This window comes from Chionomys nivalis, chromosome 2 (genome assembly GCF_950005125.1).
Source record: "Chionomys nivalis chromosome 2, mChiNiv1.1, whole genome shotgun sequence".
NCBI classification, from domain to species: domain Eukaryota; kingdom Metazoa; phylum Chordata; class Mammalia; order Rodentia; family Cricetidae; genus Chionomys; species Chionomys nivalis.
This window is the reverse complement of record NC_080087.1, coordinates 68,832,433-68,856,158: the sequence shown is the minus strand read 5'-3', so window position 1 is coordinate 68,856,158 and position 23,726 is coordinate 68,832,433. Positions and strand designations below refer to the sequence as shown.

General features: G+C 38.4%; 1 pseudogene; it reads left to right on the top strand.

The window, feature by feature from the left end:
* Positions 1–7,436: 7,436 nt before the first annotated feature.
* LOC130868053 (splicing factor 3A subunit 3-like) lies at positions 7,437–20,510 on the top strand (annotated as a pseudogene).
* Positions 20,511–23,726: the final 3,216 nt, after the last annotated feature.

Here is a 23,726-nt window from a genome sequence, read left to right as displayed (position 1 = left end):
AGCTGCTGATGATCATCCCAGCGGTGCCTCCAATTGTAACACCCGATTTTGTGTTACACCCTCGGTACAGTTCATGCGGCACTGTACCGTACGCGAGTCGGGCAAGGGCCTGGAGATTGAAAGAACACACAAAGAGACCTGGGTCATTCAAAAGGAGATCAGCCAAATGCCCTTTATTCAAATTTGGGGAAAATCTTATATACCTAGCTGCTGCACAAGGATTTCTGCCCAGGCAGATGGGAAATTACCATACCAACGATGGAGTCAATGCCCTACAGCTAATCACCAGGTGGGGCAGGGGGAGCACAGGAACAAACAGGATGCTTAGTTAGCTGGCCAGAAACTGTCCTCAATGGCAATGGGTTTTTGATCCTACTGCACATACTGGCTTTGTGGGAGCCTAGGCAGTTTGGATGCTCACCTTACTAGACCTGGATGGAACTGGGTGGTCCTTGGACTTCCCACAGGGCAGGGAACCCGGATTACTCTTGGGGATGATGAGGGAGGGGACTTGATGGGGGGGGAGGGAAATGGGAGGTGGTGGTGGGGAGAAGGCAGAAATCTTTAATAAATAAACAATAAAAATAAATAAATAAATAAATAAATAAAAACAGAAACTGTCCTCAAGATGCACCCCAGGAACAAGGGTAGACCCGGGCCCTACACCAGTGATAATAAAACAGGAAAATCTGATCATCTTAACACAGAAGAAGCAGAGTAAGATGACCTTAAATATAACTTTTTAAAGATGATAGAGACTCTTAAAGAGGAAATAAAAAAAACCCTTAAGGAAATGGAGGCAATCACAAACAAAACATTGGAAGAAATTAATAAACCCCAAAGAAACCCAAGAAAACCAAGAAAAAATGATCAGATAGGCGAAGCAAACAGTTCAAATGGTTCAAGACTTAGAAACAAAAAGAAGCAATAAAGAAAACAAAACTGAGAGAATTTTGGAAATGGAAAATCTGGGTAAATGAGCAAGAGCTACAAACACATGCATAACCAACAAAATACAAGAGAGGGAAGAAAAAATATCAGGTATTGAGGATATAATACAAGAAATATATTCATGGGTCAAAGAAAATGTTAAATCCAACAAATTCTTAACACAAAACATCCAGAAAATCTGGTACACCATGAAAAGACCAAACTTAAAAAAATAGGCATAGGAGAAAGAGAAGAACTCCGGCTAAAAGGCACAGAAAATATATTCAACAAAATCATAGAAGAAAACTTTCCCAACCTAAAGAAGGATATGCCTATTAAGGTACAAGAGGATTACTGAACACCAAATAGACTGGACCAAAAGAAGTTCCTTTGCCATATAATAATCAAAACACAAAACTTACAGAATAAAGAAAGAATATTAAGAGCTGCAAATGAAAAAGGTTAAGGAACATATAAAGGCAGATCTATCAGAATTAGACCTGATTTCTCAATGGAAACCACAAAAGCCTGAAGGTCCTGGACAGATGTGCTGCAGACACTAAGAGACCATGGATGCAAGCCCAGACTGTGATACCCAGCCAAGCTTTCAATCACCATCGATGGAGAAAGCAAGATAATTTTTGCAAAACCAGATTTAAACAATACCTGCCCAAAAATCCAGCCCTACATAAATTTCTAGAAGGAAAACTCAAACCCAAGGAAGCTAACTGCACCAACAAAAACAAAGACAACAGATAACCTCATATCAGCAAACCTTAAAGAAGGGAAACACAAATATTATCACTGAAAAATAACAGAAATTAAAAACCACTGGTCATTAATATTTCTTTATATTAGTGTACTCAATTCAACTATAAAAAGACACAGGAAAAGAGAATTGATACAAAAACAAGATGCATCCTTCTGCTATACACAAGAAACACATTTCAACCTCAACAGCAGATGTTACCTCAGAGTAAAGGGTTGGGAAAAGGTTTTCCAATTAAATGAACCTAAGAAACAAGCAGGGATAGCTATTCTAATATCTAACAAAATATATTTCAAAGTAAAATTAATCAGAAGAGATTGAAAAGGACACTTTATACTCATAACAGAAACAATCCATCAAGATGAAGTCTCAATCCTGAACATCTATGCCCCAAATACAAGAACAACCTCATACGTAAAGAAACATTACCAAAGCTTAAATAACATATCAAATCCTAAATAAATCACACATCAAACCACTGAATAGAAGACTTCGACATCCCACTCTCTCTGATGTATATGTCAGCCAGATAGAAACTTAACAGAGAAATAAGAAAATTAACAGATGTCATGACTCAAACGGACTTAACAGACATCTGTAGAATATTTCACCCAAACAAAAAGAAAATACATTCAATTCAGTACCTCATGGAACCTTCTCTAGAACTGACCACATAGTTGGTAACAGCAAACCTCAACAGACACAAAAACTGTTGCACAAGGAGGGTGGCCCTTTGTTCCCTTCCAGCTCCCCGGCTAGCTTACACCCAAAATAATCACACAGAAACTATATTCATTTAAACATTGCCTGGCCCATTAGCTCTAACTTCTTATTGTTTAACTCTTACATATTAGTTTAACCCATCTCCTTTAATGTGTACTGCTATGTGACTGGGGCTTACCCGCAAGAATCTAACCAGCGTCCGTCTTAGGCAGGAGATTCATAGTGTATGCCACACTGCCCTTCTTCCCAGCATTCAGTTCTGTCTACTCTGCCTACCTAAGTTCTGTCCTATCAACTAGGCAAAGGCAGTTTCTTTATTTATTATCCAATGAAAGCAACACACAAACAGAAGGAACACCTACAACAAAAAACATTGGAATAACTCCTGTATCTTATTGAAACACCATGGTTTAAAGTTAGAATTTAACAATAGCACTAACTGTGGAAAGCCAACAAACTCTTGGAAATTGAACAGTGCTCAATTGAATCACCCCTGAGTCAAGGAAGAAATAAAGGAAAAAATTAAAGACTTCCTAGAATTCAGCAAAAATGAAGGCATAACCTACCCAAACCTATGGGACACTATGAAAGCAGTGCTAAGAAGAAAGTTCAGAGCACTAAGTACCTACATAAAGAAAGTGGAGAAATCTCACACTAGTGACTTAGCAGCACACCTGAAAGCTCTAAAACAAAAGAAACAGACTCACCCAGGAGGAGCAGAAGACAGGAAATAATAAAATTGAGGGCTGAAATCAATAAAATAGAAACAAAAAAATACAAACAACAAATGAAACAAAGAGCTCATTCTTTGAGAAAATCAACAAAATAGACAAACCCTTTATTGAAACTAATCTAAAGAGAATATTCAAATTAACATAATCAGAAATAAAAAGGGGGCATAACAACAGACACTGAGGAAATACAGAGAGTCATATTACAAAAACGTGTACTCCACAAAATTGGAAAATGTAAAAGAAAATGGACAATTCTGTGGACAGGTATCACATACCAAAATTAAATCAAGACCAGGTGAACAGTTTAAATAGACCTATAACATGTAAGGAAATAGAAGCAGTCATCAAAAAACTTTCAACAAAAAAAGTCTAGGGCCTAATGGTTTCAGCACAGAATTTTACCAGTCTTGGACAGACCAGGAATATAAGAGACATGCCTAAACACAATAAAAGAAATATGCACGAAGTTGATTGCTAACATCAAATTAAATGGAAAGAAACTCATAGTAATTCCACTAAAATAGGAACAAGACAAGGCTGTCTACTCTTTTCATATCTATTCCATATAGTGCTTGAAGCTCTAGCTAGAGTAATAGGACAAGTAAAAGAAATCAAGACATGCAAATTGGAAAATTAGAAGTCAAAGTATCATTATTTCCAGATGATATGATAGTATACAAAAGCAACCACAGAAACTCTATCAGGTAGCTCCTATGGTCAATAAACCCTTTTAGTTAAATGGATGGATACAAGATTAACTTAAAAAAAATGTATTCCTCCTATTTTCAAATGGTAAAGGGGTTGAGAAATAAATCATGGATTAATACCTCTTAAAATTGTCTCAAATAATAAAAATATACCTTGGAGAAACTCTAATCATGTAAGTGAAAGACCTATATGACAAGAACTTCAAATTTTGATGAAATAAGTTGGAGAAGCTATCAAAAGATGGAAATATCTCCCATGTTCATAGAACAGTAGGATTAACATGTAAATGGACATTTTACCAAAAGTAATCTACAGATTCAATGTAATTCTCACTAAAATCTTAACAAAATTCTTAAAAGACCTTGAAAGAAAAATACTCAGCATCATGTGGAAAAATAAAAATCCCAGGGCAACAAAAACCAATCCTGTACAGTAAAAGAACCCCTAGAGGTATTAGCATCTCTGATTTTAAGCTCTACTACAGAGCTAAAGTAACAAAAACAGCAAGCTATTGGCATGAAAACAGACAGGTGGAACAATAGATTTAAATTGAAGACCTAGATGTAAATCCACAACCCTATAGACACCCGATTTTCAACAAAGAATCCAGAATTATACAATGAAATAAAGAAACCACTTCAACAAATGTTTTGATCTTGCTGAACGTCAATATGTAGAAGAATGCAAATAAATGCATATCTTTCACCATGCACAAAGCTGAAGATTAAGTGGATAAATAACTTAAATATAAATCCAAATACTTTGAGAGTAATAGAAGAGAAAGTTGAGAATAGCCTTGAGTGCATTGGCACAGTAGACAGCTTCCTGGACAGGACACCAAAACTCAGAAACTATAATCAACACTTAATAAATAGGACCTTATTAAACTCTAATTTCTCTAAGGTGAGGGAAAGACACTGTCAATAGGACAAAAAGGCAGTCTATGGAATGGAAAAATATCTTCACTAACCCCACATCTAACAGAGAGCTGATTTCCAAAATACATAAAGAACTCTAGAAATGAGACATCAAAAAAATCCAATTTTAATTATGAAATGAAAAAATTTACAGGCATGGTTACACAGATGCATAATCCCAAACCCTGGGAGGCTGGGAGAGGAGAATTGTTTTTGTTTTGTGGACAGTCTAGAATATCTAGTGAGTTTCCTGCCAGCCTGGGCTACAGAGGGAGACGTATTTCAAAGGCCAGATGTGATGGTACATACCCCAAATCCTAGCACTTTAGGTTGTGGGCATAAGAATCCGCAGGTTGTCAAGGTCTTCAGCTATATAGCCTATGAGTAAGAGGCCAGCCTGGAACACACTAGTCTCTGTTTAAAAATAAATAAATAGGTCAGGATTGGTGGTCCATGTCTTTTATATCAGTTTTCAGAACATACGATCAGTATATATCTGTCACTCTGAGGCCAGTAAGTTCCAGGTCAGCCAAGGTTATATAGAGAAACCTGTCCCAAAAATAAATAAATGACATACAGGTAGTGCTTTGGCTCAGCAGGTAGAAGAACTTGCCACCAAGTCTGATATCTTAAGCTCAGTCAGGAGGACACCCATATAGGCAGGAGAAAACTGAATCCCATTTCCAGGAGCTGTTCTCTGATCTCGGCCTAAGTCCTTGGTTTTTCTCCCCACACTCAATAAGTAAATAAAGCACCTAAAAATTTCCAAGAAAAACACAATTGACGACTGTGTATGGTGGTATGGGCTTTTAATCCCAACAACTCTGACCTCATACTTGTTGTCTTCCTACCTCTGCTCCTGGCATGTATGACAGTATATTTACTATGTTTTCTTAAGGAGTTATTTCCTTTTATCTATGTGCATTTATGTGTATCTGTGTGAGTATACACCTCAGCAAGAACAGTACAATTTCTTAATCACAGAACCATCTTTCCAACTTCCTCATAAGAATTTGAAAAGTAGTAACTGCAGAACACAATAAACAACTTTATACCAACATATTAGGAGCTGTGCATAAAATCCTTTGTTGTTATTAATTGTTATTTATACTTCTTAATAAATCCAAATCTGAGTGGCTTTTCATACATTGAAAACAATGTCACTAGATAACTTCCCCTCTGGAAATTCTCATTCTGAATGCTTCCCTGGTGAATTTTTCCAAATGTTTGTGTATTTGAAATAAAGACTCAGTGATCACTAAGTAAAAAAGTCAAGATAATTCAAGATCAGAAGAGAAAATAATTAACAAAATGTGACAAGGAAACACTAAATTTTAGGAAGAAAGCTCTCTCACATCACTCTAGATCTGATTCCTTTAAATTAATTAAAAAATAAGGCTCAATAATAATATTTTATAGAATATTACCACCATACTGGTGGTTTTATTCTGTTTTCATCTTTTTTATTTTGATTTCAAAGATAGTGAGTGCATAAAATTTTAAAATTTTCAGGACCTAGTCTCGTACATTCCTGATATCCCAGCTATCTTGGAGACTAAGGTAGAAGGATAGACAGTGCTAAATCCTACTCAGGTACTGAGTGAATTAAGACCATTCCAGACAACTTAGTGAGATCCTATCCTAAAAATAAAAGTTAAAAGAAGACCAAGGATGTAGCTCAGTGGTAGAGCACTAACCTGCTATTCAGGAGTCTAAGTTCCATCCTTGGTATGTTCCTTTCTGAGTCCTCTGTTTTTTCTTCTTTCTTTTTTGTTTATTTCATAGTTATATGTGCTGTAATTATAGATCTGCTGGCCTTCCCTGTCTCCTGGGTATCCAAGTTCTTTCTGCATGGTGTATCTGTCTGTCTCCCACCCGCTGTGGCCCCTTGTGGGACTAGCCGCGGTTCACCTGCTCCATAAATCATATCATTGGTGCATGACTTGGCCAGGCTCTCTCCATGTTCCTTCCCACCCATGGGTGGTCAGGCTAAGGCACACAGGAATCTTGGACTCGAACTTGATACTCCACACAACACTGACTAAATGGTAAGGTCCCCTTCTCCAAGTCAGCTTTTGCTGACATTCATCTCTGGTAATTCCCCATGACTAAGGACTGGGATTTCATTTCTCATCTTGGACTGTTGTCCTTTGGGCTACTTGGAGTGGTCCTGGTCACTATCCTCTGTGCTGACTAGTCTTAGGATAGTTTGAACCAATCATTTGACCCTTGCTCTGTCTCAAAGACATTTGCAGATAGCTTAGCCTTTGGGTCTTGTCTTTTTCTTATCCTTGGCCATGGGAGGCAAACCTTCCAATACTATCAGTCCAGCCTCCTCCCGGCATGTCTTTTCGTGGCCATAAAACCTCAAAGCTTGATGTTTTACTTATAGATTCCTAAGCTTATATGCCTTTGCACTAAAAACGGCCTACATACCACTTAAATAACAACCTAAATTGACCATCTACCAGCAGACACCAACATGGCAGTTTTCTAATTTCTATCAGTGACCAGGCAGATGGAAAAGTTTCTATCCAGCCATGCTAAGCTCTCTCCAGCCAGCATCTCACACCTGTCTGCTTTTCCCTCTACTGGGCTGCCTCCCACTACTGCTAAGTCTGTCTGGTGCAGGTCCCACAGGAAGCAGCTACTGCCATGGGTCCTGCAGGAACTGAAAAAACAGGTCGGATGGCGAGGATCCAGTACCAGCCCTTACTGCCCATGGCCGCGGCCACTGGATTGGCAATGCTGAGTCATTTTTCTGTCTACTTCATGTACAAAAGAATGTGTGAATGGTTTGGTCACATGGATGTGATTCTGTTTTCTACGAGTCCTCTATTTCTTGTTATTTGTATCTGTTTGAAATTCCTGCTGCGGCTCTGAAAAACATATGATTTCTCCATTTAACACATGACTGCCATCATCTCGACTAACGGTAAAGAGGGTAGGTCAGATGACCACCACCATCTTGGCTAAAGACAGGTCATGTAACTTAGTCATCATCTTGGCTTCTTCTTGCCATTTACTTAGGTTTTTGTCTCTAACTTCCTCTTCCTTACTCTGTTACATGTGTGTTTTGCAGTGGCATGCTTTACCCAACTCCTGTTTAATACATGTGTGTGTGCATGCATGTAACTTTTGATTTAACTTTTTGTGTAAACAGCTTTAACTCTGTATGTTTATATGTGTATGAAACTTAAATTCAGCTGCATATATTTGTGCATGTATTTACTGTTAAAAATGTTTCAAGCAGTCCTAGTGAGCTCTGTTCATTGTATTATTCTAGACTAAGAAGACAATAAATCTCAAATATTTTAAATTAGTATGTACTTTTAAATCTGTTACAACATACTGTGTATGAAATCCAACTCTACTTTAAAATATACTGAGCTTTTCTTCACTATTGTCAGTTTTACTGTTAAACTATTGCAAACAGTTTTTTCTTCTTTGTCTTTTACAAGTATAAATCTTACCTGTTAAGTTAAAAACCAGTACAGTCAAGCTTGGAACAGCTCTCCAGGCAGATCCTATACTGTAGCTGTAACTTATCTATAACCAATAAACAGCCCTCAAGTGCTCAGAGATCTGGGGAATGTGGCATTTAAAAGCTTGATTGCTAAAAAGGCTTCTTATGACAGAGAGAAGGGTTGGCTTCTAGTAGCAGTACCCTATTTCCTCTGGGGAGAACGGAAGACAGATGGACACAGAACAACATTCATCTGCAACTTACTTCATCGGGTGAGGGCATTAACCACTGGGCAGGACTGCCTTTCATCTGAACTCCTGAAGATCTCCAGAGAGAGGACAGAATCAACTGGAATGGGTGGCCTGCATGCTAAGAGAAGGGTAGGCTTACCTTCCCACAGATTCCTAACATATAGGAACATTCCTAACATTCTGGAGCCTGGCATCCCACACCTGACACTAGGATTTTAATTGACACGTATGGCTTCTGGGAGAAAAATTATTCCATGTGTAATGTAATTGCACTCAAATTATTTTATATACCTATATACATTCATACATATATATGCAATATATACCACCGAATATTAATTTTTAGACTTTCATAGATGTATACAATGAAATATAATTGTATCATATATTATCTTGATTTCCCCACTCCCAATTCTCAGAATATGAAATAGTATATTTCCACATCACTTTTTAAAAAATCACTAGTATTTTTAATCTTCCTACTTCCATCCAACCCTCCTATTTAACACCTCCATTATTTTAAGATCATTCTTCCATTCTTCTTCCCTGCATTTGCACATTTCTAGTTACCTGAGTTTCTGAGGGTACTCTAAATATACAAATCTACTGATTCAAAACTAGGTTCTATATATGAGAAAGCACAGGCAGTTTTGTCTTTCTGAGTATGGATACATAATTCAGTATATTTTTTCCAGTTCCATCTATTTAACTACAAATGTCATAATTAAGCTATATGTATATATATAATATATACATGTATATATTATATATATTCATATATATAAACAGGTTTTCATTATTTATAAATTTATGGACATCTGGCCTGGGTTCAATTTTCTAGCTAAAATGAATACAGCTGCAATAAATAAGGATGTGCAAGTGTCTCTATGTCAGGATTAAGATTCTTCCTTCTGAGTACATGCTATGGAGTGTCCGGTATTGCTGGATCATATATTATGCTAATTTCCAGTTTTTTATTAATTATCAGTTAATTAATTTTCCCAGATGTGTCACAGTTTTCCCTTCCCTTTTATTCCCTCCACAATCTTTCCCATATGCTCCCTCTCCCTTTTCTTCAGAAAAGTGTAGGTCTCCCATGTGTATCATCTAGCTATGGCATATCAAGTTGCAGCAAGAATAGGTACCTCCTCCCCTATTAAGGATAAAGCAACCCAGCATGAGGAAAGTGTTCCAAGACTAGGCAACAGAGTCAGAAACATTCCCTGATTCCTCTGCCAGGAGTCACACAAGAAGACTAAGCCACACAACTTTGTGTTTGTGTGTGTGTGTGTGCGTGCGTGTGTGCATGCGTGTGTGTATTTCTAGATTTTGAGGAACCTCCTGACTAATACCAGAAGTGGTTGAACTAGAACACTCCCACAAATAGTGTTCCCTTTTCCCAAAATACACATAAACAGTTCTTGTCATATGTATATTTGATAGCTATTCTGACTATGTTAATATGTAATCTTGGGGTAGGGAAGATTTTTGGGGGGGGAGTTGACACTTGATCTCTCTATATAATACTGGCTGTCCTAGAAATCACTGTGTTGGCCAAACTGGCCTGAAACTCACAGAGTTCCTCCAACAACTGTATCTTGAATACTGGGAATAAAGGTATATACACACACACTCAGCTTGAGTAGTTTTAATCTGCATTTTGTGAATAGCTAAGGATATTGAAGAGTTTTATAAATTGGTTTATAATGATTTATATATTAATTTTCTTTTCAGAATTTTTTAGCTCCATAGCCCATTTTCTAGTTAGTTGCATTATTTTTCCTCTGATTTTAATTTTTTAGTTTCTTGACTATTCTAGTTATTACACTTGGGTTATAAAACACTAGTCATATCTCTCGTACTCTATACACTGCCACTGCACTCAATTAGTCTAGCAGTGATGGAACACACCTTTAATCCCAGCACCTGAGAGACAGATGTAGGTGGACCACTGAGTTCATGTCCAGCGTGGTCTAGAGAGTGGTTACAGGAAAGCCTGGGCTACACAGAGAAACCCTGTCTCAAAAATCAAACAGAAAATGGGCTAGCAAGATGTCTCAGCTGTTTGTTACAGGTTAGGCTCACAACCAAAATGTGAGAGTTTCCTGTGTTGTGCAGAAATTTTTAGTTTCATCAATTCTCATTTATTAGCTCTTCATCTATTTCCTTTGGTACCAGAGTTCTATTTACTAGATCCTTGCCTACATCTCTATGTTGAAGTGTAAACATAGTTTTCTATAATCACTTTTAAGGTGTGATACTGAGGCCTTTGATTCACATGGAGTTTGTGAAGGATGGGATATAGGGATCTAGGGTCAGTATTCTACATGTTAGGATCCAAATTTCCTAGCAATATTTGATGAAGATGCTCTCTTTTCTTTAGTTGTCTTTAGTTTCATGGACTTATAGCTGTTTCCTCAATGTTATGCCAAATATGTATCTATTTTTGTACTAGTATCATTCTGTTTTTAGTTCTGTCACTGTAGTACAACTTGAAATCAGGTTTGTTGATACCTTCCTCTGTATTTTTTAATCATGATTTTTTTGTTATCTTCAGTCTTTTGTGCTTCCACATAAATTGTGTCTATTTATATCTGTGAGGTATCACACTCCATGCTCCCAAGTCTCAGGGAACATCTCAGAAGAGGGGCATAAAAATATTGTAAGAGTCAGAATTCAGACTGCTTTAAAGTCCTGTCTACTAGTCACAGGGTGTTGCATTCATGAACTCACAGTGGCTTCCATTTCCTGTCAAAGGCTTGAAGGACATCTACCTAGTTATTATTCCAGAATGAATGGGAGAGGAGTTAACAGGCTCGACTCCTAGCTCAAGCGCTAGTGCCATTTAATATCTTCTGGAGGAGATGAGTCTCTTTTCTTCAGAACTGTGGTTCCCTGTAATCTGGTTCTCTGTAAAAAGGTTCCATGGATTGCCTCATACCATTTTCATAGTACTAGTTTTATGTTTTAATGATTAAATAAGATTATTCTTTTTGAATTCTTTTATAATATGACATTGAGAGAATGACAGAATCTGGAGGTCCCCTAAAGAAGGTATTACCTGGGGAGGGAAGTTCCATTTCTTTGGGGCTGCTGAACTGACAACCTCATAGCAAGAAAAGGATTCAAAGGCCACACTTTGTGTGTCTACATATTTGGAAAGCATAGTCTTCTAAAAGCTATAAGGTTGCAGACACAAAGAGAAGATTACATGACACTTATCCTCATACCCAAGAGGGAGGTACATCTTCAAAAGACCCTATTTGTCTTTCTGCTATACAGGGATCAGTTTAAGTATCACCTCCAAATGTGATCTTTTCTGTGTCACAGTTCAAAGAAACACATGCATTTCTCACCTACTTCCTTTCAGAGAAACATCACAAACCAATCATGTGGGCTAAACCAGGTTCTGTGATCACAACATAAAGTCCAGTTACATCTAATGTCATGTAACTTTGATGAAAATACCAAACTGAAGAATAATAGGTACAGAGGAAGGAAAAGAAACTCATTTCAGTGCCTCAGAAAATATCTTCAACAAAAGCATAGAAGATAAATTTCCAACTAAGAAATATCTATAAAGGCACAGGAGGATCCTGAACACCAGCTAGATTAAATCAGAAAAGAATGGCTCCCTGCCACATAATAATCAAAACACTAAATACAGAAGAAAGAATACTGAAAGCTTCATGGGAAGAGGCAAAATAACAGAAAAGGCAGACTTATGAGAATTACACATAACTTCTCAATGGATAGCCTGAAGGACCTTGACAGATGTGCCTCAGCATCTACAAAACCACAAATGCCAGCCAAGACTACTATATGCAGCAAAAATTCAATTACCATAGATAGAGAAAACATGATAAGGTAAAATTTAAAGAATATCTATTTACAAATAAAACTCTACAGAAGGTCTTAGAAAAAAAAAACTCCAAGCTAAGGAGGTTAACTACATCCATGAATAACCAATAAATAAATAATCTCACACTACAGAAACCAAAAGGATGGAAGCAAACATACACATAGACATAGATACAGACACACAGACACCCCCCCCACCCACACACACTCTGGCACCAATACCAACATCAACATAACAGGAATTACTAGTCTTCGGTTATTTACATTTCTCAATATCAATGGTCTCAATTCCCCCCCCCCCAAAAAAACATAGATAAACAGAATGGTTGTGAAACCAGGATCCATCCTGCTGCACTTAAGAAATACACTTCAACATCAAAGATAAACGTTTACTCAGGGTAAAGGGTTGGAAAAAGATATTCCAAGAAAATAGACGTAAGAAGAAGCTTGGTGTATCATTTTAACATCTAACAAAATAGACATTAAATCAAAACTAATCAGAAAGGATGGGGAAGGACACTATATACTCATTAAAGGAAAAATCCATCAAGATGGCATTTCAGTTCTCAACATCTATACCTTAAACACAAGAGCACCCAGTTTTGTAAAGGAAACACGAATACAGCTTAAATCAAATATTGACCCTGAGACACTGATAGTGGCAGACTTCAGCAACCCACCCCCACCAATGTACAGGCCATCTAGACAAAAACTAAAGGGAAAAACACTGGATACAAGGGCCTCTCCCCTATGTTCCTGCATCTTTGATACAAGAAGGTGCTCTACACCTATCAAAAGAGAAACACATCCACAAATCCTTTATCTACTATGGTGTACTACCTGCAAGAAATGCTTGAACAATGGTCCCACAAAGCTTGCTTGAGTAACCAACCAATAACTAATGTGCCTTATATTCCATTCCACAAGATACAACACATATCCAGAACTGCTTGGGTGACCAAGAGCCTGACATCAGATAGCCCAGGGATATAAGGCAAAGTCCAATAGCACTGATCAAAAAATAGGAAAAAAGAAAATATGTAGTAATAAAATTGACCCCTGATTATTTTCTGCTTTACTCATAAATCAGTGCCTGGCTCAAAAATCATCAGAGATGCTTCCTCCTCCACAGATCAGAACAAATATAGAGACCCATAACCAGATATTATTCATAGCCAGATATTATGTAGAATGGGACACTTTGGATTTTTCAATCCAAAATGGGATAGCTCCATTAAATGCTTCTCCTCAGAACTCAGAGAACTCCATGGAAGAGTAAGTACAAAAGTGTAAAAGCCAAAGGGGATGGAGGATATCAAGAAAATAAGGCCCTCTAAATTGACATGAGCAAAACTCATATGAAGTCAATGAAACTGAAGCAGCATGCACACAGCCTGCACGGATCTGCATCATGTCCTCTGCACTTACATTATGGATCCAGTTTAGTGTTTCTATGGGATTTCTGAGTGGTGAATAAACGGGTCTCTGATTCTTTTGCCTTCTGTTGGGATCTCTTCTTGCTGTTGTTGGTCAGTTCTGTCTGACTTTGAAATGAAAATTGTTTAATCTTTTATGTATTACTTTGTGTGATTTATCAAATGAACGTAAATCTATCCACTAGGGTAAAAGTTGACAACAAAATCTATCATCATTTATACCTGCTAATGGGAAAAAATCAGTTTTCTCCACCAGATTAAACCTAAGTGTATCAACTACATGAGGGTAGGTCTGATGTCAGTAAGAGATGACCAATGATTATTTTGTTATAGTTTGGTGAGTTTTTCTGTTATTGCTGTTGTTTAGGTGATATATTTTCTTTTCTACATTTGGGGCTTTTATTATTTTATTGGCTTGTTGATTTGATTTTTGTAAAAGATCATAAAAGTGCATGGGTAGGGAGCAGAAGACAATCTGGAAATACTTGGCAGAAGAAGGTCATGATCAAAATATATTTAAGTAAACATATGTTTTAAACAAGAAAAAGTATTTAGAAAAACAAAAAGACATCTTACTGCCACCTGCTGAACATGTACTGTAATAAACATACAAACCCGAATTCTTTTTTTATTAGATTTAACAAAACACCAATCAAAATTTCTACTTCCTCCCCTCCTCCCATTGCCTCCACACACACACCCACCTCACCCCCTCCAATCCCAAGAGAGGGCAAGGAAACTTGCCATGTGTATGGTCCAAGGCCCTCCCTACTATATCTAGGCTGAGCAAGGTATACATCCAAAGAGAATAGGATCACAAAAAGCCAGTACATGCAGTAGAGATGAATTCCAGTGTCACTGCCAGTGGCCTCTCTGTCTGCCCCAGCCATACACTTGTCAACCACATTCAGAGGGACTAGTCTGGTCCTATGCTTGTTCCTTCCCAATCCAGCTGGAGTGGCTGAGCTTCCATTAGCTCAGGTAAACTGCTTCAGTGGATGAACCCTTGTGAGTCTCTGCCTGTTCCATCTGTTTTTGGATAAAGTTCTATGGTGATATTTAAAATAATCATCAGTCTGACTACAGGGCAAGGCCAGGTCGGCCCCCCTCTCCTCTATAGCTGGGGTCATCCTTGTGGATTCTTGGGAATTTTTCTAGAGCCAGGTTTCTTGCTAAACCCATAATGGCTCCCTCAATCAAGATATCTCTTTCCCTGCTCTCATATCTGTCCTTCTTCCATCTCGGCCATCCCAATCCTTCAAGTTTTCCTCAACCTCTCCTCTTCACCCTCTCCACTTCCTTCTACTCCCCGCTCCCATGCTCCCAATTCTGTCAGGTGATCTTGCCTGTTTCCAATTTCCAGATGGGTCTATATATGGTTTTCTTTGGGTTCACCTTATTACTTAGCTTCTCTAGGATCACGAAGCACAGGCTCAATGTCCTTCATTTACAGCTAGTATCCATGTATGAGTGAATACATACCATATTTATGTTTTTGGGTCTGGGTTATCTCACTCAGGATAGTGCTTTCTAATTTCATCCATTTACATACACAATTCAAAATGTGATTGTTTTTCACCTCTGAGTAGTACTCTAATGTGTAAACGTATCACACTTTCTTTATCCATTCTTCAGTTAAGGAGCATCTAGGTTTTTCCAGGTTTTGGTTATTACAAATAATGCTGCTATGAACACAGTTGAACAAATGGCTTTGTAGTATGATTGAGCATCTTTTGGGTATATGCCCAAGAGTGGTATTGCTGGATCCTGAGGTAGGTTGATTCACAGTTTTCTGAGAAACCACCATACTGATTTCCCAAGTGGTTGTACAAGGTTGCATTTCCACCAGCAATGAATGAGTGTTCCCCTTACTTCACATACTCTCCAGAATAAGCTGTCATTAGTGTTCTTGATCTTATCCATTCTGACAGGTGTATGATGGTATCTCAGAGTTCTTTAAATTTGCATTATTCTGATAGCTAAGGAAATTGAACATTTCCTTAAGGATCCTTTGGCCATTTAAAATTCTTCTGTTGAGAATTCTCCGTTTAGTTCAGTACCCCATTTTTTGGGTTACTTAGAATTTTAATGTCTAATTTCTTGAGTTCTTCATATATTTTGGAGATCAGTCCTTTGTCTGATGTGGGGTTGGTGAAGATCTTTTCCCATTCAGTAGACTGCCTTTTTGTCTTATTGACTGTGTCCTTTCATGAGAAAGGACTTGGAGAAATTAGGGATACACAGATCAGATCTAAATATAATAAAAGCAATATACAGCAAGCTGACAGCTAACATCAAATTACATGGAGAAAAACTCAAAGTGATTCCACTAAAATTAGGAACAAGAGAAGGCTCTCCACTCTCTCCATACCTCTTCAACATAGTTCTTGAGGTTTTACCAACAACAATAAGACAACAAAAGGAGATCAAGGGGATTTGAATTGGAAAGGAAGAAGTCAGACTTTCGTTATTTGCAGATGATAAGATAGTTTACATAAGTGACCCCAAAAACTCTACCAGAGAACTCCTACAGCTGATAAATACCTTCAGCGATGTGGCAGGATACAAGATCAACTCCAAAAAATTAGTCGTCCTCCTATACACAAATGATAAAGAAGCTCAGAAGGAAATCAGAGAAACATCACCTTTCACAATAGCCACAAATAGCATAAAATACCTCGGAGTAACACTAACCAAGGGAGTGAAAGGCCTATTTGACAAGAACTTTAAGTCTTTGAGAAAAGAAATTGAAGAAGATATCAGAAAATAGAAGGATCTCCCTTGCTCTTGGATTGGGAGAATCAACATAGTAAAAATGGCAATCGTACCAAAAGCAATCTATAGATTCAATGCAATTCTCATCAAAATCCCAACACAATTCTTCACAGACCTTGAAAGAACAATAATCAACTTCATATGGAAAAACAAAATCCCAGGATAGTCAAAACAATCCTGTACAATAAAGGAAATTCCAGAAGCATTGCCATCCCTGACTTCAAACTCTATTACACAGCTACAGTAATGAAAACAGCTTGGTACTGGCATATTGAGAGAGAGAGAGAGAGAGAGAGAGAGAGAGAGAGAGAGAGAGAGAGAGAGATCAATGGAATCGAATCGAAGACATGGATATAAATCCACACATCTATGAACACCTGATTTTTGACAAAGAAGCTAAAATTATACAATGGGAAAAAGAAAGTATCTTCAACAAATGCTGCTGGCATAACTGGATGTCAACCTGTAGAAGAATGAAAATAGATCCATATCTATCACCATGCACAAAACTCAAGTCCAAATGGATTAAAGACCTCAATATAAATCTGATCACACTGAATCTGATAGAAGAGAAAGTGGGAAGTAGTCTTTAATGCATAGGTACAGGAGATCACTTCCTAAATATAACCCCAGTAGCACAGAAACTAAAAACAACAATAAATAAATTGGACCTCCTGAAACAAACCCTAATTTTTAAATTAGTTTTCCTCAGCTGGCAAATTCTGCATAGATTCCAGGTTTTTGTTTGTTTGTTAGCTTATTTGTCTGTTTTTTTTTTTTTTTTTTTTGACAAGATTTCTCTGTGTTGCTTTGGAACCTGTCCTGAAACTCACTCTGTAGATTAGGTTGACCTCGAACTCACAGATATTCACCTGCCTCTGCCTCCAAAGTGCTGGGATTAAAGGCATGCACCACCATCACCTGGCTAGGTTTAATACAGAATTCACAATATTAAAGGACCTAGGCCATGTTCCTTGTAAATCTGTCTCACCATGGACCTCTGTTGACAGTGCTTGTCTACTTCATTAACTTCACTTTCCCAGTGAGCACCCAGGATTTTAGGCTATCATAAATAAATCATGTCGTCAAGGTGACCAGATCCTCATCCTGCATACTCAGACCTCATTCAGGGTGAAGAAGGTGTATGAAACAAGATGGAAGAAGACACAAATTCAACATAACAGTAATTGTGAAGACACTCCATGATAGAGATCCTGATCAGGAATCTGAAATCCATGCCAACACCGAGTACTTTTATTCTGTGTTTAGACTAAAATAGATCATGGATCTACTTTATAAAGCAGTTGGAGTTAAAAATCTTGTGTATTATAGCATTAGTTTGCTATGGTTAATTGACTGATGTGATGAAATAATTCTGTGAGTACTGTTGCATGGGAAATTGGAGTGTTTGAGGAGATAGAAAGTTAATTACATCACTGGAAATTTTAAACTGACGATTTTTAATTTTAAAATGAGACTCTCAGAGATTTACAGTCTTGACACCTCACTATCCTGTAACATAGCTTCTCCCTGGTGCCTCCTCTATGAGGTTTCTTGATTTCCATAGTTACATTCTCGTCTATATTTTTCATGTATAAAATCTTCGTCATTGGTTACCCTTGACACATTTACATGCACTACCTTCTAAGATAGCACTGATTTTGGACAAATATGTAACAGAAAACTCTGATAGTGCCGTGGGAAATGAGAGGCAGGCAGATCTCTGTGAGTTCAAGGCCACTGTTGCATACGTAGTTAATTCCAGTACAACCAAAGCTACATAGTGAAACTCTTTCTGGAAGAGAAAGAAAGAAAGAAAGAAAGAAAGAAAGAAAGAAAGAAAGAAAGAAAGAAAGAAAGAAAGAAAGAAAGAAAGAAAGAAAGAAAGAAAGAAAGAGACAGACAGACAAAGCTCTGATGCAAAAGCTTCACATGAGCTAGGCAGTGGTAGCACACCACTCAGGGAGGCAGAGGGCAGGCAGAACTCTGTGAGTTTGAGGCCAGCCTAGTCTACAGCATGAATTTCAGAACAGGCTCCAAAGCTACAGAGAAACCCTGTCTCAAAACAAACAAACAAACAAAAAAGCTGCCACATGACATTCTACCTTGTCATGACATATCAATGCTACACAAATAATCTGAGTCTTCAGTGTGAAATCAAGAAGTTAGGACAGCTCACCTGTTTCAGCAGAGTCTGAGCCTTCACTGTCTTTTCACAGACACACCCATATGAGGGCAGAGACTTTCCATTAGATGTAGGTATAATTAACATCTTCTCTCCTGCCTCCCATATTAAATGGAAATCCCAAAGAATGTGAAACTAGAATCAACACTGGGGTTGGATGGTTTCATACCTGAATCTCAAGGACTGTGATACCTTGTCTGTGGCCACTGAAATATATCCTGGTCTTATTGGTGGTCTGAATTTAAGTGCCACAGTCAGGGGAAAATGGAGATAACTTTGGAGCAATAAATAATAGAGATATCATGAGGAGAAGGAATGGCTCATGGACATCATTGCCAGAGGGATGCTTACTAAAAATCCATGCTTTGGGATGAGGTCATTTCTGATCTCTGCACTTGAGCCATGAAAGACATGTACATGGATGTCAGTGAGAACCTCGGGGGTTTGTATGATAATAAATATGGAATGTGAAAGGAGAAATTCAATGCTATTTCAGGACCTGATGAGTTTTCTGAATACTATAATATACTGAAACAGAAAGAAAAAATTCACTGGAAACAACCAAATGAGATCTGTGTGCAATGTCAGTGGAATCTGAGTAGCGCCTGAAGCTTAAAAGAATCTAAGTGAGGAGGGACAAAACTTCATGGAGTTCACAGATGAAGAGGGATATGGTCATGATCTTGATCTCCACGAGTGCTACCTCAACTACATTAACCAGATGGCATCTGGGAAACTGGATTGCATCACATACTTGGTAAATTTGACAAGTTATTTGACATTCCTAAAGGAAGAAAGGGTGCAGAGTATAAGAAATACCTGGAGATGCTGCTGGAGCACATCCATTATTGCACAGAAAGGGAGAAACCCCTTCGGGATATAAATTTGCTCTTTGGGAAGATTCAGACTGACCCTGAGAATTCTGGGATAATGGTACCTCTCAAGGATGGCTGAAAGAGACAAGTAGTGTCTTGACCCATGCTAGAACCTATCTTGCCCTCTCTAAATTCTCCTTCTGGGGGAGTACTTGGCTTTCCTGGGTCTGTAAAGGTTGAAATCTGCACCGGTAACTTTATGTATGAATTGTAGTGAGACCTTAGAAGAGCCAGTTCAGGCTAAGCAGCACCAATAAGAAGTCACTGGAGTCACTCTATACCACTCTGAGAGCCAAAAGTCCCAAACCAAAGGGCACAAAAAAAAAAAAAGACACTGAAAGGAACAAAGACACTGCTTTTCTGGAAGTCCAAATTATGGATACTTGGAGATTTTGCGGGAATAGTGACAGCTCATTCATGAAATTGTACAGCAAAAGTAAGCTGAGACAGAAGAAGAGCAAGAAGAAAAAGAAGAATAGGCCACTGAGAACTGAAGAGAAGATGAAGACAATGAAATCATTTACAACATCCCAAACCTGCCCTAGGCTGGAATGTCAAACCCATCCCCCACTGTCTATATAATCTTCATGGCCCGAATATCAATTACAACTCTGAGATTTGTGGAAACTACACCTACCAAGTTCCAAAGGCCTTTCAGGGGCACTTTGCTGAATAGTGTCATGCTCTAGGCATGAGGTGTGTGGGTAGCCCAAACACTGCTCTCTTTGCAAATATAACAAGGATTGGAGATCCTGTCTCCTTGCGGGCAAAGCTGAACCTGAAAAAGACTTCAGAAGAATGGCAGGCTGAGACGTAGGAAGAATATGAAGACTCCAGAGGATATCTTATGAACAGGAAGCCATACTAGAATCTGAAATGACAAAACTCTAGTGGTTGGCTTACATAGGCTTCTCTGAGATTTCCTGTTTTCTATTTACCCCAACCAAGGACTCATAAAGACATTTTGCTATGTAATCAGTCTAATGTTCATCTTGTAGAAACATGACATGTTGGCAGATTTCAGAATTGAGATGTATTAAAAAGAACTGTGAGAAAATAAAACTAGCCTTTAGTCTGGAAAAAATAAAGACACACACACAGAGAGACACACACAGACACATATGTTCTATAACAAAGTGTCTTACTCAATTCCAGGAAGAAGCATTGTATGCTTGCTAAATTTGCATCATAGTAATAATGTATTAATGGCATGTATGCAATTCATCTTCTCTTTTCTTGGGTTCTGAGGGAAGTTATTTTATCTTAATTTCCAAAGGAACTCATTGGCTCACTACTGACAGAAGATACTCTGGGAAGGAAAGCAGTGACTATGGAGAACCAACACTGACAGGTGAAATGACACTCAATGGTTCCATAGGACCCCCAGGGGAAAGTGCACTATTTTCTCAGGAGTTCCCAAACTGCCAAGGTAGACTGTAAGAACAAACATGGCCATCATAGCCAGTACCAAAGAGAGTTTCCAGAGAGTTCTACAAACCCTGGGTGACTCACTGGGGATATCTGACCTACGTTTGATCCAAGGTTTGTAATTCATAAGTTGGTAATTTGCTGTTTTCTCTGAATTCTTCTTTTCTGTAAGGGACAGCCTCTCTCCCTCCCATCTCTGCAGCTAAACCACTTCAGAAATTCTCTTTCCTCGACTTTCACCCTTTCCAGGCCACAGACCCTCATCTCACACTTCAGATTCTCTCCTAATGGCTCAGACACCAGTACTCAAGGGAGGAAATTTAACTGATTTCATATAAGATAGCAGAATATTTATCATTGTTCTTCCCAAGCAGGCAGTAATACCCCTCTTGCATTCCTCTGGACAATATAATGGAAACTACCTTTCTTTTCGGTTAGTATGAAGGTCAGTTCGATGACATGGAAAGAGTATATTCTGATTTATAACTCTGGAGATTAACAAAGTGTGCTGCCTAGATATTGAAGGCATTCTCTTTTTCTTCATTCTTGCCTTCACATTCTGACATTAACTCCAAATAACTTCACCTGAACTATTCCTCTGTCTCACAGTTCATGCTCAATGAAGGTTCAAGACATCTGTCTATGCTCTCTAACCATCCACTTATCACACTGTTCCAAGCTCCTGAACACTTCATCCTATTCCTCTCAACACTACAAATCTCCTTTTTAACAATCTTCTCAGGTCCTCAACCCCCACCATGCTAAATCTTTGTTCTTCCTGCAATATCACACAGAATCCCTTCCTATATTTACAGTCAGCAGAACTAAAACTCTCTTCCTGCAAGCACAAATCTTCCTATGTAGCAAACACATTCCAGGACACAGGTTGCCTATAACACACATGCACACACACACACATACACACACACCTTCATTCACTAAAATAACAATGCCTCTTCCAGTTACCTCTCAGAGGCTATGAGAGACTATAAAATACTACTAGAGCCTCCTCACCTGATAAAGGCAGAGTGGTAACCTTATCATAGTTCCCTGTTAGGGGCATACTAGAATCCCACATACATGATTTACCATGCTGATGACATATCTCTTGGGATGACCATAGTACTGGAGATTTATCACAAGTCTCCATCAACATGTCCCTTCTACCATAAATCCCTCTCTAACTGTCATCTCCCTAGGCGGCAACAAGGCCATAGATTCTTTTGCCTAAAGATTTCCAAATGTTTAGAGATAAACCACATGCACAATTATTACACAGGACTGAGGTGGGGGCCACTGGAACTTGTTAGAATTTCACTTTTCAGAACAACTGAAACTCCTCCTAGCCGGGTGGGACCTCCTATCAAAGTCTCTCCAACCCTCTGCTCAGATTTGGAGCCCACACAATTTCAATGAAGCTTTCTCACTTGGTTACCATTGTTAGAGAGACTTAACACACCCTTCTAATGTTGCTCCCTGAAGTATAGAAAGCTCCAGTTGATGTACTGACAGTGTGTCTTGCTCAGTCCAGTCAAGGAACCAGTGGGCAATATTAATCAGTCTCTGATCTGGGATGAAGTGGCTGTGATGGGGACCCAGTGGACAGTGATGTCTGCATGGATGATGAAGGAAGGGATAATGCCTGTGCTGAAAAGAACTTACTGCTCTGTGAGCTTCAGTCATGCGCTCAGTGTGTATCTGCTGCTCTGAAAGCTCTGTGAAGCATCAGTCTGCATCATCCACAAGGTATCTTCAAGTCAGAAAGATGACAAGTTATTGTAAGGACCCAAGTGCTTTGTAAATAGACAGGATGAAAATATAAAGGAGACCCATGAGGAGGCTCTAAGAGTATAGGAACAGCCCTCCCTCATACTCACTAGAAGTTACTGGCTGAGAAAAAGAGTTTGATTTGCAGCTATTTTTGGCCTCCATAGAGTATAAAGAAATGAACAGAGAGTGCATGGATTTTAATGAGATTTTTTACTGTCTATTATGCCAGTAAATACCCAATTCTTGGTTCAGAACCAAGGTAAAGCAAACCCTGTCACCTGGAGGAGAGATTTGCCCAGTCTGACAGAACAGTCCTGTGACACAGAACAAATGTGAGGACAGCACTGGTGTGATAGGTGTCCTTGCATGAACTGGAATGTGGCTTATGACCACGCTTACTGTGGAAATAGAGAAGCTGGGCCATTTAGCAACAGGATCTAAGTTGCATTACTAGCACATATCTTCCCTTTTGCTGAAAGGCCTTAAGCATGTACCCCTCACTTACACAAGGAGTTATTAAGTCACCTCAGATCAGGAAGGAGACTCTCAGGTCAGAGTAGTTGTTGTACGATACTGTCCTGCAAACTTAGTTTTCAAGATGGTTGTGATACTGTATTCCTGTAATACCAGCACTCAGGACTCAGACATTGTTGTAAAGTAGGATCATGCTAGAGGCATTTCTTTCTGATATTATTATAACTTACGTATTATTATAACTTAGGTATCTTAAAACGCTGAGCTAAGAATGCAGCCCAAATGTCTCTGCTTGAAAGTTGTGAGCACATTCAGAAGTGGATTTATTCAATGAGGAAGCTGAGAAATAGGCAGATCTCCCAAGTATCATGTCCAGAAATTCCCTTTGCTCCGCTTTTTAGGGAAAACATTCCTTTGGAAATGG